The sequence below is a fragment of the Bemisia tabaci genome, chromosome 6 (assembly GCF_918797505.1).
Source record: "Bemisia tabaci chromosome 6, PGI_BMITA_v3".
Taxonomy (NCBI): Eukaryota; Metazoa; Arthropoda; class Insecta; order Hemiptera; family Aleyrodidae; genus Bemisia; species Bemisia tabaci.
In genome coordinates this window covers 27495122-27514543 of record NC_092798.1, presented here as the reverse complement: position 1 = coordinate 27514543, position 19422 = coordinate 27495122, and the positions used below count along the sequence as shown (strand labels likewise).

The window sequence follows — 19422 nt, the reverse complement described above, 5'->3', positions numbered from 1 at the left end:
TTGGCAATAGCTGATATGACTTGGTTCCTTTCTGTTAAACGCGGTCCAATTCGCCCTAAATGAGGAGAGAAAGTAAATTTTGCAACGGACAGACTCCCCTCCACCTCGAAGGCTCACGTGTTCGCCTTTCGTGCGGCGCACAGTGGATCGAGTCAATCAGAGAGGTCGGACATGAAATTTTTGACGAAAACTGAAAATTTTTATGTTTATTTCGTCACAATTTAAATTTCAAAGGGTGATTTGAGAAGAAAATTTTACGAGGAAACCAATGAGACCACTTTTAGAACCTCAAAGTTTTATATAAACGGAATTATCAGCGTTGAAAGTTTCTAAATTTTGTCCGACCTCCTCCATTGACTCGATCCACTGTGCGGCGCTCGGGACTAAAAGGCGAGCGGAGCCGCGAGAAAAGTGGGCGAAAAATGCAAATACGGGTGCGGAGACACCCTAATTTCCGAAGTGATTGACTCATAACGGATCCCTAAACGGGCGTTTGAATTAATGACATGCACACGGGAGCCCGGGATCCCGGTCCCCGGGTTTGGGTTAAAGCTCCACGAGCACATCCAGTACTGCCGCGCTAAGAAAAAACGCCGTATGAACCTTCAAACGTTGCCAAATTTCCTTCAATAAAAACCCAATTTACTGAGAAAATCGACAAAAAAATTATTAAATTTTCTCAGACAATTTTGTTCGCAATTTTGTCTTAAATATCTGAAAATTTTACGGATGCATACGCATAATCGTTCTCAAACATACATGTTTTATTCAAAGGCAATTTGGCAACTCTCGAAAGTTCATACGACGTTCTTCCGTAGCACCTCTGAGCTCCCGTGTGCGCGGAATCTGAGGCGCCTCCCGCGTTCCGTTCCGCATCTCGCCGGCGCGGCGCGGCGCGGCGACGAAGCTCACCCGTAATTTATCGTCCTCCTGTACAAAAATGTACTGTCCTTGTCAGCAATTTATTAGAGACTAAGGTGAGACCTGGAACAAACCGTGTGAGTGCTCGAGATATATCTTATTTCCTCGCTTAGTATCGTCGTTGCAAAGTGGGCTTCGCGAGAAAAAAAAAAGTGGTTAGACATATGCTCTTCTTTGCTTGGGAAGAACGCCGTATGAACCTTTAGACGTTGCCAAATTTCCTTCAATAAAAACTTAATTTACTGGGAAAATCGGAAATTGCTTTTTTTTCAATTTTTTGCAGACAATTTTGTTCGCAATTTTGTCTATTATGTCTGAAATTTTCAAGGATACATACGCACAATCGTTCTCAAAAACACATATTTTAATCGGGGGCAATTTGGCAACTCTAGAATTTTCGTACGACGTTCTTCCTTCGTACGGTAGTGCTGGCATGCCACCTAAAGCAAAAACTCCGTAACTTCGTAAAATACGTAAAAGTCTAGAAGAGGAAGGGGTCTTAGCCTGCGTTACGAGTGCGTTACAGATGGTGGGCACCATTGGCGGATCCAGCAATTTGGCAATATTGTTTTTTTTTTGCGTTCAAACCTATGGCAATGTATCGATTCTTAGGCCAGATGCTCCAATAGGAATCGATTATTCAACATATGTTTAGGTGGGGAGATGGCCAGCGTTGCTAACCTGCTGAAACCGCCTGACGCTCATGACTGCGTTACATACTACTTGGATGCAAGCGTGGCGCTAATCATTCGAAAATTAACACTGTTAAAAATATCTGAGAACACCGGTGTGTTTATTTAGATTATTTATCTTAATGAACAACAATACGAAGGAACAACATAATCTGCGGGTGGGTAAATTAAATATACATACAACACAGCATTCCAGCCCTCTGCCTACCCCTAAAAATTCCCCAGGAAACACACGGGTGTGTTACTGGATTGCAACGGTTGTATTCCGTCTACTCACTCGCGCAAGGGAATGAAGCACATGTTTGCACATGTTTGTGCCAAATTTGCGCATGACTGTCCGTAGAATCGTCAATTTTACAACTTACAGCACGCGAATTTTAACGTAATAGATATTTTTTCTGCATAGATGAAAAAGATCAAATTACATGTAGTAGTTTTTCCACAGCCAACTTGCGTTCCGACTTCAGTTGAAAAGCACTCATCTAACTGTACTCTCCATTTCAAGCGCGTGTCATACCGATATGTGCTTTACTTAGTACATCTTAACCGAACGTAATCGCGAGTTCTTCTTTTGCATTTTCTTCATCACGCCATTCCATCTTCAGATTCATCTTCCACGTGTATTTCATTCCTTCTTGCTCTCTGAATTGGACGTATTTCTGCCAAACGGAACTATGTGCATTAAGACATGAGCCCTGAGGCCCATTATATATATTCATAACAGGGCTCACGTCATAATGCACATAGTTCACATAGAAATACGTCCAATTTTGGTTGACGCCCGCGAACAAAAGTGAACCCCTCTTCACAAGATCCTGCTCTTATTCACGCAATGCTCTTTCTTCGTTACTTTTGAAATCCACAACGGTGGCGCACTTCGCGGAGTGTAATAGGAGCACGTGTTTCGGGTTTCGGGGAAGTGGGTCTCTTTCGCGAGGTAATAATTGAGCGGAAATTCGCCCTTCTTATCACCATGATGCCGTGCTAAAGAAAAACGCCGTATGAGCACTCGAATGTTGCCAAAATTGTCTCGCAGAAAATGTTTATTTTTGAAGAACGTTTTGAATATTTTTCCTTGCAATTTACAGACACATAAACAAAATTCTCTACAAAATCGGAGAAATTGTTTTAAAAATTTGCTCGAGAATCCGTGATTTTTCGAAGGATATTTGGCAATGTTTGAAGGCTCATACGGCGTTCTTTCTCAGCACGGCAGTATGGCTCTCCTTGCTTTTTTGCCGCTCAGAAAATATTTATTTTTGAAGAGCGTTATCAAGATTTTTCCGTAAGATTTACAGACGCTCTTGGTCAAATTATGAACAAAATTCTCTACAAAATCGATAGGAAAATCTTCAATAGTTTGCCCTAAAATCTGTGATTTGACGAAGGAAATTTGGCAATGTTTGAAGGCTCATACGGCGTTCTTTCTCAGCACGGCAGTATGGCTCTCCTTGCTTTTTTGCCTCTCAGAAAGTATTTATTTTTGAAGAACGTCATCAAGATTTTTCCGTGAGATTTACAGATGCTCTTGGTCAAATTACGAACAAAATTCTCTACAAAATCGAAAGAAGAATCTTCAATAATTTGCCCGAAAATCTGTGATTAGTCAAAGGAGATTTGGCAATGTAGCATGGCTCTCCTTGCTTTCCTTTTCCTTTGGCTATTTTTCCCCCTGAAATTTCCAACGCAAAGTTTTCGATCGATTACTCCTCTGGATGTTTGTCAATAGAATTTGCTCATTGTGCTGCTACGCTGTCCAATTGTGGTGGATAATTTTGTTTTATTCCATTACAAAAAAAAAAAAAAAAAAAAAAAAAAAAAAAAAAAAAAAAAAATTTCGCACCGTGTTACATTAAACAGGTGAAAACAAGCAGTTAGAAATGTATTCTATTGTGTTAATTAAATTCCACCAGATTTCAAATTCGCCAGGTGGTTAAAGTTTTTTGCTTGTTGCATTCTTATCGGCCATTTTTAAGAATGCATTTTTCAGTATTTCCCATGACATGCAAGTTGACTAGATCAGACGTTTACTTATCATTACTATAAAGGTCAAAAAATTTTGCGATTACTTGACAAAACATAGATGAGCATGAGCAATTTCTACGTAGTTTATAAATATAGTGATTTTGTCAAAAATGAGTCGGTGAGTGACATCTCATCAGTAAGAGCCCAGGAATAGCTTCGTAATCAGCTTTGTATTGACGTGTGATGCGTGTAGTCAGCTTATGAATTGAAGGCGCTGTGATTGAAGAGTTCTCCGTGAATCAATAATACTTACTTGTAAACTTCACGACCTCTTTTTGAATCTCTGAAATGTCTTTTTTACGAGGGGTACGCACGAAAAATAATGAGCCGAATTAGAGCTAACAATAAGACATACCCTGTAATTCTATCACATTGATATGTCAACAAATAGCTTTGTAAATTTTTCGGAATAATCCGTGACTTAAAAGTCATTAGAAAATAACTTTATAACGTCATAATTGATAAATTAATGAATGTTTCTGTATGCTGAGGATGTTCCTTGCATTTCAATCTGTGTGAGATAAAGTCGCTTCAATGAAAGTAATAAATGCTGAATGCAATAATTGCTGATTTTAGAGTGCCTTCTTACGAATGAATGAGGTTGATCAAACATGTGTTCCGGGAAGATTTACTCACATTTTGATCATCAGTCCAAAGTGCGATCGGTTCGAATATTACCTTAATCTCAACGTTGAATTCGATAAATTTATTTTGGTAAAATTGAATTTGCCATTTTAATGAAAAACGGAAGTATAAAATGAAAATGGACATTAAAAATAATGGTCTTATACCGCTCAGCTTAGCAAAATATTCGAAATAACAAAATATAAAAAAAATCCCTTATCTTCTCCAGATTTTTTGCCGGAAGAGTGCACCGTTAGCTGAATTATTGAAACGGAATGTAAAGGCGGTTAATTATTTTCTGTATGTAACGGAAGATAATTATATTTTTAGGAAAATATTTTTCCGGTGTTACAGAAAAGTCTAAAAGTTCTGAAATTATCAGCTGCTATAAATTAAAAACTAAATTTTAAATAATAGCAATTTTTGTACCAAAAAAAAAAAAAAAAAAAAAAAATGTAACCGGTAGTATCAAAATTCTTCCACTAAGGATAGACCGGTAGCAAGAATTCTATGGTTAAAGATGGGAGGAGAGAGCAAGGATTTCAAGGAAGTATAAGTCAGAGAAAGAATATGTTGATTTAATCCAGCTTTTAAGAAGCTTCCGGAGGCAGTAAAGTCAACGTTCAATTTCGTAAACCCGAGATTATCGGCAGTTTAATACTCCACTACGTCCGTTACTTTAATTTCAAAACGCGGTATCAAGTTTCTTTGATACTGTGGCCGCTTTTCTGCCGGAGCCACTTTTATAAGTTGCTGACTGCGGTGCTCCCTCAGGTTTGAGGCGGAAGAAATAAAAGTTTCATAAGTCCTCGTAATTAATAAACTTACAACTTGTAAGATATTGAGGAGAAAATTGAGCTTAGTCTCAACTTTGATTATGCAGCTCTTGAGAACACTTTTGTTGACTGACTGAGCAAACAATATTTGATGGCTAACTCGCCGTTTGCTATAATTTTTCTTTGCTTAATAGTTCAGAATTAATGATTTCCAGACTCGGTATTTGCAATTTCTAATATTGGATTTGCCTCAAGGAGTCATTAGGCGTTAAGACGCAGTTGCCGTTATGATTGGAAACTATACGAATCCACCACTTTTTAAAAGCATCGTGAGTCTTCAACCGCGGTTAACAAATAATTATGACATTAACTCTTTACAGTTAAAGCGATTTGATTGCATTCTAGTAAAATCTTTAAATAAAAAATAATGCTGCAGCATTATTCACGTTCTCTGAACAATTTCTACAAAAATCCTCCCTCAAAATTCACTCTCGTAATCTTCCCTGTTTTAAAATCACTGTAAAGCACTTTGCATTTCGGGTTCGTTTCATACTCCTACCCAATTTTCCTCCGGGAAACTGACACTAATATACCGATGCATGCATATAAAATTAACTCTCATCATTATATCAGGCTTGTTGCTAGAGTGCTCTTTTATATATGTGAATTCATAAGAAGGGACCACCATGTATCATGCATGCTATTTCACATTTCTTTTTATTTCTATTTTTTTTAAAAAAAAATCTTTAACCGTGGAAATTCAATGTATTTTTGGCTACTCATGCAACAAATGACACAACTTTTTGTTTTTTACTATTATAATCAAGTAATTCTTTAAAAATTGATTTTTTTTTTTTTGAGAAAAAATCCCACAAAAATGAGTTTGAAAGGTAGCTACCGTAGAAGGCACTTTGGTGATAGAAAAATATGTTATTTTAACCCCCAGGGGAATCATTTTAGGATTTAAAAAAAACCATCCTTTTTGGACACACTGCAAACTTGTAAGATTCATATTGCGGGTAAATAGCGGTAACTGTCGGTGTTTGGCCGAGGAAGATTTCATACCAGGATAAGTTCATGAGCATTCCATACATGTATTCTCATGCACTTTTGGCTGCCGAACCTCCAAAATTACATCCTTGCCTGTTTTTGATAGGAGACCTGTGTATTTGTCGAATCACCGTCAGATATAATTTCAGAGCGAAACCTTCCACGCTATACGGAAGCACTTTTTCGTCGGACTCATGCTTCTTGACATGTTTAAAACCACCCATGAAATATTTCGTGACTAAAACCTTCATGTCCATTGTTTGTAACCGAGATGTTGTGTGCACGCTTGCTCTAAACTGCTCTCGAGTTATATGCAAAATGTGTTGTTGAAGTGAGTGAAGTTGAAAGGAGAGTCGTATCAAGACAGGGGCAAACCAGAAAGATTCATGTCTTTGCAAATGAATAAATGACTGAAAAGTGTCCCGGTGTAGAACCTAATTGAGCTAGTCATGCAATGATTTTACAGCACGCTTTTATTCACAGATTTATAGGGCATGTTCAGGACAATAGAGAACGTATTACACAAATCGTCGTTTCTTAGATGAGGGATGTGACCATATTCCAAGATTGCAAAATCGATTTGAGTATAATTTAACTTCACGAGGATAAGATAATTCAATTCCTGTTCAATACTCTGCTACAGTTTGTTGTTGAGTGTTAGAAAACTCAAAGATAGATTTTACTCTTTAATGTATTCGCAATAAATGGTGTTTTTGAGGGTCAAATAGGGGCGGAGCCTGACCTCAAAAAAGGCTATTCCATTCCAACCTCGGCGTGACCAAACTCTATTACATTTTTCCGAGTATTATGATGCTGTGCTAAGGAAAAACGCCTTATGAGCCTTTAGCCGTTGCCAAATTTCCCCCGTTAAAATATTTACTTTTGAAGAATTGTTCCTTGAAATTTTCAGGAATTATAGATGAAATTGCGAACAAAATTGTCTGAAAAATCGGGAAAAAATATTCAGAATTTCCCAGTGAATTCGGTAATTATCGAAGGAAATGTATAGCAGCGTCACACGTCATACGGAGTTTTACCTTAGCGCGACTGTGCGGTCCATGCACGGTTGCAAGTAATAATGATAAAAAAACAACAACAATAACAACATAGGTGAAAAATATCAGATTCCTACATATGGACGAAATTGCGAACAAAATTGTCTGAAAAATTGGCGGAAAATTTTTCAGAATTTTCCCAGTGGATTCGGTAATTATCGAAGGAAATGTGGCAACGTCACACGTCATACGGAGTTTTACCTTAGCGCGACTGTGCGGTCCTACTTCTCATGCGCGGTTGCAAGTAATAAGAATAAAAAAAACAACAACAATAATCAATCGATGAAAAATCTCAGATTCCTACAGAAATATTAGAATAAAACCCGACCTATATTTAATGTAAATCGAGTATTATGTAAGTGGGTCGCATAATCTCCGAAGAAGTTGCCTCCTCGACGAAGCGTCGAAAGTTGAAGCTTCCCTCGGAGATCAGGGTCTTCAATCTTATCAGCGGAAGACAGGGAGGTGCGTAGCGTCGCGTCGGCGGAGTGTGTCCGCGTTCCGTGTTTCGGCGGAGGCGCTCGGAAAGAGGATTAAAAACACGGAGAACAAGTTGGAGAACAAGTAGGAGGAAGGAGGAAATTAAATAGGCGGAACGCGAGCGGAACAGGGTGACGCTGAGCCGGGGGGGAGGAGGATGGGGGAGGGGGAGGGGATGGGGGGATGGGATGCGACAGCCGACTTTGAAGCGAAATGAGCCACGGAGAGCCGGCCAAGTTCGTCATTCAAAAAACTAGTGCCGATAATAAAAACCCGGGGTCAGGAAGCGGAAAGTATAAAACAAAAGGAATAACTTCCTCCTAATTTTTCAAAAGGAAAAGTTTAAAACTCTCAAATACACCGGCACCGGCATCCCCCACACCCGCACCGACCCCCTTGCGCGTCGGTCGCGGGGGCGGGCTGGGGCGAGTCGAAATCACCACTCCGCCTCCACGCATTTCGGAGCAGAGTCTGAATTGTTGAATTAACTTTATCGATAAAAAGCATTGTTATACAGTATGGATTTTTCGATCACTTTGGCGGATCCGGCAAATTGGCAACGTTGTTTTTCTACATTTAAACCTATGGAAATGTATCTATTCTTGGAGGGGCCAGGTGCCCCGACAAGAATCGATTATTTAGTATAGGTTTAAATGAAGAGAATCAGGTGTTGCCAAATTACTGGATCCGCCTATGCGATCAAGGTTTGATAATCGATCTCCCGGTATATATTGCTGGTGAAAATTTAAAAACTCGTATCTCAAGCAAAATGTTCCAATTTTTACTCGAAGACATTTTCAACTCGTGGAAAACATCAATGAGTCCTTTTTTTCTTCGAACGTGGAGCTTGTCACCATCATAATTCGCTGTTAAACGTCCGTTTAACTGCAGGCGAAATGGATACAAATCAACGTGCTCCTAGGTCAAGAAATTGCCTACTCGTGAAAATTGAAGGCATTTAATTGATCGTGGTGACAGTAATGTTCTGGTTTTGAAGATGCATACCACCTTGTTACATGTCGGCCCACTTTGGTGGGTGTAGTGGTTGTAGCGCTTGCTCTATGATCGAGAGGTCCCGGGTTCTATTCCCGGCCAGCTTACCCGAGTTTGGCGGTCATAAACAACAGTTGTCCGGGGCTGGTTTGATTACGGACGGAGGGGGGTGGGACTTCGTGGACGGTAAAGCGCAAGATTGTCACTCGTGGGATTTTTGAAATATAAGGAAAAAACGAAAAAAGAACATTCAGTTCGGGCCACGTTTCTCGATGTTAAATATTCTATATTTTTATGATTATTGTGGCTTCAAATCTCTCCATTTTTATCGGCATGAGCTTGAGGATCAAAACACGGTGAAATGCTAAACCGACTTTGCGAGAGCTTTGACCAAAAAGCGCGACACGGCAATGCTGTCACGCTGCGTTTTGGCCGTCTTTGCGCTCTGGCGAGGACGAAGTTCGCTCGACATTTGCTTTCTTGCATTTTAAGTGTTTTCTGATTTCCTGTGCCTCGCGCTGTTTCCCTGAGTCGGAGCCAACAACATCCTAGAATATGTGTTTGAGCGTCCCGCCGGATGCGGATGTGCGATCGGTTAAACATCGTTTGTTGCTGTTTTTTCCGGCAAACTTTCTCCATTCAAAGGATGAGTCTCAGTTTAATAAACCTTTCAGCCAGAGAACCGTAAATGTAGTAATCGCCTCATCTCCTTAACAAACTCTCGGCTAACTTGCCCAATATCCTCATTCGGAGTTCAAGGAAGCTAATTGTAAGCCATTTTAAATAAGTGAAGGAATTTGTTTTGTGAACACATAACGCCACGGTGTTATGAAAGACATTTATTAGATAAGAGCCGAAGATCTTCAATCTTAACGATTATCAAGGCTAAAAGTATACCATATCAAGCAACTGCAAAATACAAAGGCAAATGAAGAGTAAGAAGCATACCAGAATGTGAAAAGACAAAGCACATTGTTAAAAATTATAAAAAAAACATCATTAAAGAAGTAATAAGCAGTAGGTAAGTGGAAAAGAGGGAAATAACAAATTCCTTCTATATTATTGATGTTACAGTGATTTTCGTCACCATGTTTAAATATTCTAGGTGGCGGTAGCCACCCCGGCCCAATCCAAAAAACTCCCCCTAAAAAATGACGAGACCAAATGAAAAAAAAAAAAAAAAAAAAAAAAAAACCGACGGGTGGCTGCTGCCTAACTAGTTATACACGAAACAACGCGACCGGGCTATTCTGCACGGTTTGCGGTCCATTTAGCTCTCCTGCTAATAAAGTCGTAGAGTAAACCCCAAAAACCCTATAATATTTGGGTAGAGTATGCTCAGCTCTACTCGTAATGCCCACCCTTTTTAAGTTTAGTTAAGTATTAAAAAAGTTATTAAGCTTTAACGACAAATTTTGGACCCCAAAATATGACGATTATGGAATTGACCAATCGCTGAGCAGAAGAGCAGATTCGGGGCAGTTTCGAGGCCCGCGAAACGCCGGAGTGCCCGTTGAGACTTTGCAATCGACCTACAGCTATAACCGTAAAAGAAACCCCTATAAAACTGTAGATATTTTGAAACTACTATTAATGATCCCAATACATATCGCTGCAAATTTGAAATAAATGAGACATAAGGGAGAACGATTGATAATTATGTCGGTTTATTGCCGTTCGATAGTCAACCTGTAGTCACGGCTGTGGAGGTAAGGGTAGCATAAAACCCATCAAACTGGGTATAATTAGAATCTGTAAACTCCAAGGATCAAACCTTTGAAAAGTTTTCGGACATATATGGACGTCGAAAGGAGAAATAATCGAAAGAAGGAGCGAGTCCTTCAATTTTTCAAACACATTTGATTTGAATTTGAAAACAACTTGTAGAACCGCGCGATGGATGGTGAGCGCCGACTCCAGAAGCTAAATTTCAGGTTATATTTCTGCTATTATGACTTAAAATATTTTAAATTTTAACATTAAGAATAAGATAGATTAATCGATGCGTGTTTCTATTTTATCAAAGCCGAAGATAACTGGATCCATTTCTATATGATCCTTTTATGATTCCCGCACCCTTGATAAATTTAGTTGCCACAGTAAGTACTCGGATCAACCTGCCATTTCTTCCCAGCGGCCCTGATCTAGTGATCTTTTCAGGTAATCAAGAAATTGTTCATGAATGATTGATGATATCCCACTATAGTGAGTCCTAGATACTATTTCTCGTAAATCAGATTCAGCAACTTTCCACCAGAAAATCATCCTTTCCCTCAAAACGATGATGTGTGTCAGGGATCTCAATCGGTGGGAATGAATCTGCTATTCCACTTTCTACTAAAATTTTGCTAGCAGCTGGGCAGCCTACCTTCTCAGGAGTTGATGTGTGTTTTCTCAGTGTATCATGTAACTGGTGCCTAAAGCCTGTATGTCTTCGTAGACTTGTGATGCTTTATATTGGAAAACCGGTTAACGCAAACGCGTTCACCCGTTAGTCTTGGTTATGTGTCCACTTAAAGAAGCTACGCTTCACTGAAACGAAACCACTTCAATGAAATCAACTCAATGTCACAAAATCAAGGATACTTGACTTCAAGCATTAGCTTTAATTTGATTACTATCAAGTCTTTTTGATTCTGGGTCAGAAGTTGATTGAGTCATCAAAGCCTGTGTTTGGATTTGGACAAAATTCTTCAAATCAAGGTCTTTTATTTTGACCTGTGCAGAAGGTATGTATCTATATGCTACTATTTCATTGGTTTGATTAAATAGAGATGCTATAACTAATGCAGGATATCCTTGGTGATAACCTCTCTATACATCGGCTAAAATTTGCAGTACCTGGAGACGTAAACTTGCCGTCACTGCTTACCACATATGGGAGATAATACAGAGCAGCTGTTCGACATAATACATCAGTGCCGCCTGACCTCTAGATTATCTGAGTCCTCGCCTGACAAATTTACCCACTATGAGAGTGCGACAGAAAATTAGCTGGTTCATTTAGCACGGAAAATGGATACAGGAATTAATTCTCTGGCACACCCTGAAAGTGAGTTAAAACTCATTAGATGTGGACTTTGGATAGCCAGAACTGGCAGAATAATGAAAGCTATCGATTGAGACTGAGGCGACTAAAAATATTAGTTGTGATAAATATTTTTGGCTGCAACAGCATATCAACAGAGCATCTTCTTTGACGGAAAGTGGGCATTGAATGCCCGAGTTGAGAAATCTCTCATAAATACCTGCTTACTTTACCTGCCACTGTATTGATGTGAGAGTTACCTTAATCGGATGGTTGCAGAATCTCCCTGGCAATTCCCAGCATAGATATGATGGTGCTCCACATAATTAACTTACCGGCAGAATCATTCGTTCGATAGAATCGTATGAGAGGGATCACATAGCATAGGATATAAAATTAAGCCTTGAATATAGGTGATATTTATACTTTAACCTTTGGTTCTCGGTCTACGGTATGAAAGGGACGGACTAATACAGAAGAACCATACATGACAAGTGGCTCCTAAATTGTCATTTATTTGAGTCCTTAGCTGAAAAGTTCATGCCTGAAGGTGTGACAGAAAATGGACTGTTTTTTTCCATCCTTGAAAGTAAAACAAAGAATCAAAATTGTACTCTCCGTTTTACCCTTATAGTGCGTTGAAACTCAATCGCAGCCGACTCTGCATGACCAGAATTGGCAGATACAGACTCAAAAATGAAATGTTATTGAAAGGAAAACCAAAAATTAAAGTGGTATTCTCTGTTGTACCCTGATAACGCACTGAAACTCAATCGCTGTTGACTCTGTATGACCAGCATTGGCAGATAAAGGCTCCTGAAAATGAAATGTTATCAAACTGTTTCATTACAGTTCAGAAGATTCATGCTATTGAGATCGAAATTTCAGTTGTGGTAACTGTAATTTTTGCTTGCGGAATCATCAACTTTTACTGTTTATCTTTTCCAATAACGAGTGAACTGGTCACATTTCTCAAGATACAGAATGCCATAGCTTTAGAGACATCTCTCATAAAACTAAAAATATTGATAAATACTTACTTTGCTTACTGTCTTTATGAGACGGTATCACGCGTTTGCAATGTTATTACTGATGATGAAATTGGAGTTCGGAGAAATTGCGATTCGAATGGTCAAAGGACCTGGCAGGCATAACTAGGTATAAGCAGCGTAAATGATAGAGGTCCTGCACTGAGCTGCAGAATTTAGCTTGCATTCTATCATTAGTTCCAAGAATCCAAAAAAAAAAATGTTGGATAATGTAAGACATAAAAGGTATCCCTTAACACAGGTGATGCCTCTAATGTAAATCCTGGTTTTGTGCCTACTGTACACAGGAGATGGAACATTACATAGAAGTCCTATATTAAGAGCAGCTCTGAAGTTGTTGATTATCAGGGTTCTTGCCTGACACCAGGGTGGCAAAATTTCATGAAATTTAAAATCGTGAAATTTCACGTGAAATATTTCCGGAAATTTCCGAAATTTATGAAATATATGAAAAATTGAAGTAAAATCGCTCGAAATTGATCATTATGATGTAAAACAGTCAGAAGGCCTCTTAATGCCTGTTTTTATAACCAACAACTATTTTATTCACTTTGTTTGGAATGTAGGGAATAATTTTTTTTCTGGCTCTAATATGGGTACGTTGGCAGACAGGGAGACTCCATAGCTGCCTCTAGGACTGTTAGAGGGTAAAGAACATAGAGTAAGAAAGGGTATGACAGCAAGGCTCAATGGCATACCGACACTAAGTGGATTGCACTTTGCAAGAAGGAACCAAGAGCATTCCAATGTTGCTAAGATTGTGCAACTTTATTTGCCTTGCAAATAAACACAGATTATCTAAACTAATTTTATCTTTACCCCCAGGAAACTATAACTTAAAGACGAAAATTACCTTTGTAAATTTAATTTTTTCCATGATTTCAGTAATATTATTGAATGAATATAAGATACACAATCTTAACAACATTGGAATGCTCTTGGTTCCTTTTTGCAAAATGCAATCCAAGTATGGGGATGGGGCTGAAGTCCCTCATTTTTTTGGAGAATCTTAAATAAAATAAATTCGAGTACATTATTTTTAGAGCGAATTTGTGAGAAACATGATTTTGCAACGTCTGAATTGAAGTGTAAACAAACAAGTTTGAGGTTAGGTTTTCAGTCTAGACTGGAAGAGGGAGGGTCAGGGGGGTATACATTCCATGCTTGTAGCAGTTGTAGCCCTATAAGAGAAAAAGTAATAATGAAGCAAAGGGGCTCTACAATGATTATGAATGATGCAGAATCCGTTCACGAACTTATAAATTGATTTTTGTTTCATTATAAAGGATAAAATTAGAAAATTTCGTAAATTTCATAAATTTCACAGGCTCGTGAAATTTCATGAAATATTTCACGGAAATTTCCAATCTTTCATAAGTTTCTTACCTTACATGCCACCCTGCCTGACACATTCACCCACTTTGAAGGTGTGACAGTAAATAGACTGGTTAATTTTATCATTGAAAATAAACCCATTATTAGTTAAACTGGCACTCTCCCTTTCACCCTGTTGCGCGTTTAAAGTCAATGTGTCTTTGTGGACTCTAGTTGACCAGAATGGCCAAATGGAGAATCATAATGATGAAAGCTATAAAAGGATTTCATTGCAGCAGGCCGATTATTGAAAGTTTGAAGCAGTCTGATAAGAGATCGAAATGCGATATATTGCACGGTTAAGATAGGGCTGTCTTGCCTTGTCGTACTGACATAGTTTCAATAATCAGCATGCAGTTGAGAAAATTTATGTCATCACAACTAAAGTTTATTGTATACCATCTCCTTATGAACGGAAAGATTTAACGCAAGTACCAAGATGATTTCATATGATGTCTGGATAGGAATGCACATAGTAAACAAGTAAGTAGCAACTTTTCGTTTCAGGCACATTGTGCCCAAGCATTGTGCCCTCAGTAATCAGAGAATCATAAAAGAAAACTCACTCACAACGAAAAAGGTACCTAGAGAGAGAAGGAATCATGCAAAATCAAGAATGGTCACATTTGGAAGTATTATTCCTCGGGGCAGCATAAAATTGAAAATGTTTCGTGCGTACAATGAGAAAACCATTCAAGAAGTTATATTGTTATTAATTTCAGAAATAATATGACATAGAAAAAGAGACAGGAGCCAGGAGAAATTGAAATTGCAATGCTATTTTGCTCAAACCCGATTCAAAATTTCCAAACGAAACAATAACATAATTATCATAACCTCTCTATGCACTATCTATGGCTTAGACTGCGCATTAGGAAATTTCGGCGAGACTAGAGTCCCTTCAGGCGGGACGATAGGCAACTCAGCAACACCCAGCAAGTCCGAGACCGAGACAATGGAAATGCCTGTCATGCCAGTGCCGTTGCCTGATACGGGTACTTTTCGTTCGTATATCCGGATGTATCCACTAAGCGGAAGGCGCGTCTTTACCCTGATTTACCCCGCTAGCTGTCTTACCTACCGCGCGACCTAGATTGCGTTATAAGTCAATGCGCTTTACTGTAGTTTCTATCGTTCGTAGCCAATGAGAATTAGGCATTACGTCAAGTGACCCAACTTTGTCACGATTTCAATACTGACCTGCGGTTTTTTTTCTGTGACGTACAGGGTGTGCCAAAAATATGGATCCTTCCTTACTGATGTCTCGAGAACGATTACAGATTATTGACATGCGGTTTGAACGAAATTCCTTAAAAAAAGGTGGGCCGCTTTCGAGGGGGGGGGGGGGGGGGTCGTTTCCTCTCTGCCTCGCGCCCGCGGGAACAACTTTTAAATTTAAAATGGGAACTCTCTTTGCCTGATACTTCGTAGAAGTCATACCAAAAATACGTGATATCCTTCCAAAAAAACAAAAATATGATTTTTGTACAAAATTTCGGCCCAATCCAAAAAATGTCACTAATTACCAAAAACAAAAAAAAAACAAAAAAAAAACCAGGCACCCAAAAAATATGATGGCAGTACCGTTTGGATTCATCATATAAAAGGAAATGATATCAAAACGGCCCAATTTTCTCTTCATGCCCATGCAATATACCAAACACCCAACTTTTTTCACAAAAAAAAAAAAATAAATAAATAAATACCTATAAGGTATGATGACCTGAACACGTTTATTGGATCCATCGCTTTAAAGGAGTATGATATCAAATCGGCCCAACTTCTCTGAAATATGCCCATCTCGGATCAATAATTTTTTTGAGACCTTCCGACTCATCGCTGAGGAGACACTGATCATTACTTGACCCTTAGTATATGTCCTTGTTTAGATGTCAAAGAGTTCCTTATGAGAACTGTAATGAATTTTTTTTCTTTGAAGAGATAAAATCAAAAAATCGTCATAAAATTGAAAAAAAAATTCGAAGAAAAAAAAAGGAATGGGCCGGCCGGCACGTACAAAAAAAAGGGGGAAATGTAGATACATTGGTATAGCCCCAACATTTTGGCATGGGTGACCGACCCGGTCTTGCCAACATCCATGAAGTTGCTAAGAAAGAAGCATTGTAAGTAGGAGGCACATAATATTCGCAATAATACGCCAAGGTTCAGTAGTTTGTAAGGCCTTCTATCAGAAACAAACAAAGAATATGGCATTGCTTGAAAGTTGTTAAGTTGTTCACTCATGTGTGAATATCTTTCAGTCTATCTTTCAATGACGATTTCAAGAAGGACTGATCCTCCTTTTGACGATGATACTTGTTCATGTATATGTGAAAGAGAGACGATAATCACCCTATATTATCTACCACTTGTATGTACGGCCGGCCGGCCCATTCCTTTTTTTTTCTTCGAATTTTTTTTTCAATTTTATGACGATTTTTTGATTTTATCTCTTCAAAGAAAAAAAATTCATTACAGTTCTCATAAGGAACTCTTTGACATCTAAACAAGGACATATACTAAGGGTCAAGTAATGATCAGTGTCTCCTCAGCGATGAGTCGGAAGGTCTCAAAAAAATTATTGATCCGAGATGGGCATATTTCAGAGAAGTTGGGCCGATTTGATATCATACTCCTTTAAAGCGATGGATCCAATAAACGTGTTCAGGTCATCATACCTTATAGGTATTTATTTATTTATTTTTTTTTTTTTTGTGAAAAAAGTTGGGGTGTTTGTAATTGCATGGGCATGAAGAGAAAATTGGGCCGTTTTGATATCATTTCCTTTTAAATGATGAATCCAAACGGTACTGCCATCATATTTTTTGGGTGCCTGGTTTTTTTTTTTTGTTTTTTTGTTTTGTTTTTGGTAATTAGTGACATTTTTTGGATTGGGCCGAAATTTTGTACAAAAATCATATTTTTGTTTTTTTTTTAAATAAAGACTAAAATCAACGTTTTATTGGAACAAAAATTTTAAAACAACATCACACCCCTAGATTTTAAATTCTTGTACAGTGGCCTTGTCACATATCCAAGTCAGGGTATGGCAAAAGTCTCAAACTCAGAAGTTTCATATATGGAAGAAAATAAATCAACAACACGAAGAAGATGTACGAGGATCCACTCGTGCTACAATTGTTTCCTACAGATTTTGAGCTTTAGTTCATCTTTTTCATCAAAAATATCATTCAGAGAGCTTTAAAGTTTAACTGCAAATAGTTGCGAATATTATTAGTTCGATCTTTTTTTTGTGGAACTTCAGCAATGGAGATGGAGAGGCAAGTGCTAAAATTTACTATGAAAAATCGATTTCAGCCACCTGCCAATTCTTTTCAAGTCCGTATATTCGGCCGGCTATCGTTTCCGCCCACTTTTCGCGATTTTATCATTTCCGCCCATTTTTCGCGATTGTCATTTCCGCCCTCTTTTCTTTTATTTTTGAATTTTCTTGCGAGACTTGGCAACCGAAAAAACGAAAAAAGGAATCAACGTTTTGAAGTACTCACCGGTCGGAAACTTGAAGTTGAGTGTCAGGGTCATCTTCCTCGTCTGTGCATACGGGATCCACAGAAGCGGTTGGAGGGTGTCTGATTTGAACCAGCTCATGCAAAAATTGGACCGGAGTAATGTACCCGAACGTGTAGAGTGCATCCGTTAGGCTGATTATAATTTATTCCTCATCCGACTGCTGTTTTCTTTTCTTAAACGTTTCGTTTTGATTTATGGAATTTATTTTTAAAGAGATTATGGTTTGAGTATTTGTAATTTGGTCAATTGCTTCGATTGCCCGATTCGAAGCACCGATCTTTTATTAACACGTCCGATAACCGCCGCAAGCAGACTGACTTGACACATAATGTGGCTGACCTACCCGGCGGGTACCAAAACAAACAGCGCGACAAATAATCAGCTAATCAGAGTTTGCGCCCGTGTTCTAGTGTTTTCGCAGTGTTGCTGCATCTCATGCCCATCTCATATTAATTTGAAAAAGTGGGCGGAAATGAGAATTCGGCTATAACTGTGCGGAAATGAAAAGTGGGCGGAAAAAATATGCATCCGTATATTCAGGAGTGTACTGCCGTGCTAAGGAAAAACGCCGCATGATCCTTCAGGCGTTGCCAAAGTTCCATTTATAGAACACGAATTTCCTGGTAAACTTGAAAATATTTTCCTTCCGATTTTTCAGAGAAGTTTTTTCGCAACGTAATCTATAATATCTGAAAATTTCAAGGAAAAATACGAACAACTTTCTTCAAAAATACATGTTTTATTCGGGGAGATTTGGCAACTCTCGAATGTTCATACGGCGTTCTTCCTTAGCACGGCAGTGCAGATGGACGGTGTGTCCCTCAAAACACAGCGTACAGTCCAGCAGGCGCAGTATAGGCAATTGGCGCAGCATGGTGAAAAAGGTGTAGCGTATGTAGTATCTATGCGATGTGGAAGGCGCTATATATGTGGTGCGCGCGGGCGCGCTTTTTATTGCACTTAATGATATGAATTCGCCGCATCAGAGAATTAAAATTGTTAAAAGCGCATTCCTTATGCCGAAAACTCTGCCAGTGCTTTCAATTTGATAAAATGTATAAATTATGCAGTCGCGCTAATATTTGGTTGATAACAGGTTTGTACATTGACTGTGCTTATAATTTCGGTTCAAGTGACTTCGTCCGCGCTGATTTTTTATCAAAAATAGTTCCTCATAGAAGAGTTTTCAGCAGAAATCACGCCTACTGCACTGCGTAATACTAATAGTGCGTGAAAAAATTGTGATTTGGTGGTAAAATCGTACACTGAAGAATTTTCTGTACCCCCGCCTGTATTGATAACTTATGATAGATACAGGTCGCTCCTCTGACATTAGGGATCTCTATTTTATTCATAGAGAAAATACAGAAGGTGGTGGCAAGCGGAAAAATGTACTTTTCTACGTCACAGCGAAAAATGAAAATTATAGAATTATTTTGCAAATACTATCAAGAACTCAACCTAAAAATTTGAGGTGCATGGCTAAAACAATTTTGTTTTATAAAATGTTAAATTCCAAACGAGGAAAAACCTGGATGGATTTTCGACGTTCTTGCTTAGCACGACAGAAATGTTAAGGAATGAAGCTTTTACACCCCGTCAAAGATCAAGAAATGACAAATTACTTGAAATCCTGAGGAATGTACCATTTCAAAATAATGTAATTTTAAGATTTGGTTGGTCCCTTCTAATAATTCTAACAAATGCGAAAGATAAGGAACCCTTTACTGATCTTGCATGATCTACGCCTGCTCCCTTTATGCAAAAATCAGTGCCACATACTACATAGCCACGTAACATTAAAAAATCAGCGCTTTCAATTCA

The 19422-nt window shown here is 38.5% G+C and overlaps 1 protein-coding gene across 1 annotated transcript in view; it reads left to right on the top strand.

The window, feature by feature from the left end:
* LOC109033622 (uncharacterized) overlaps nucleotides 1-19422 on the top strand; it is a 248803-nt gene that overhangs the window by 220849 nt on the left and 8532 nt on the right. The gene's annotated exons all lie outside the window — the stretch shown is intronic.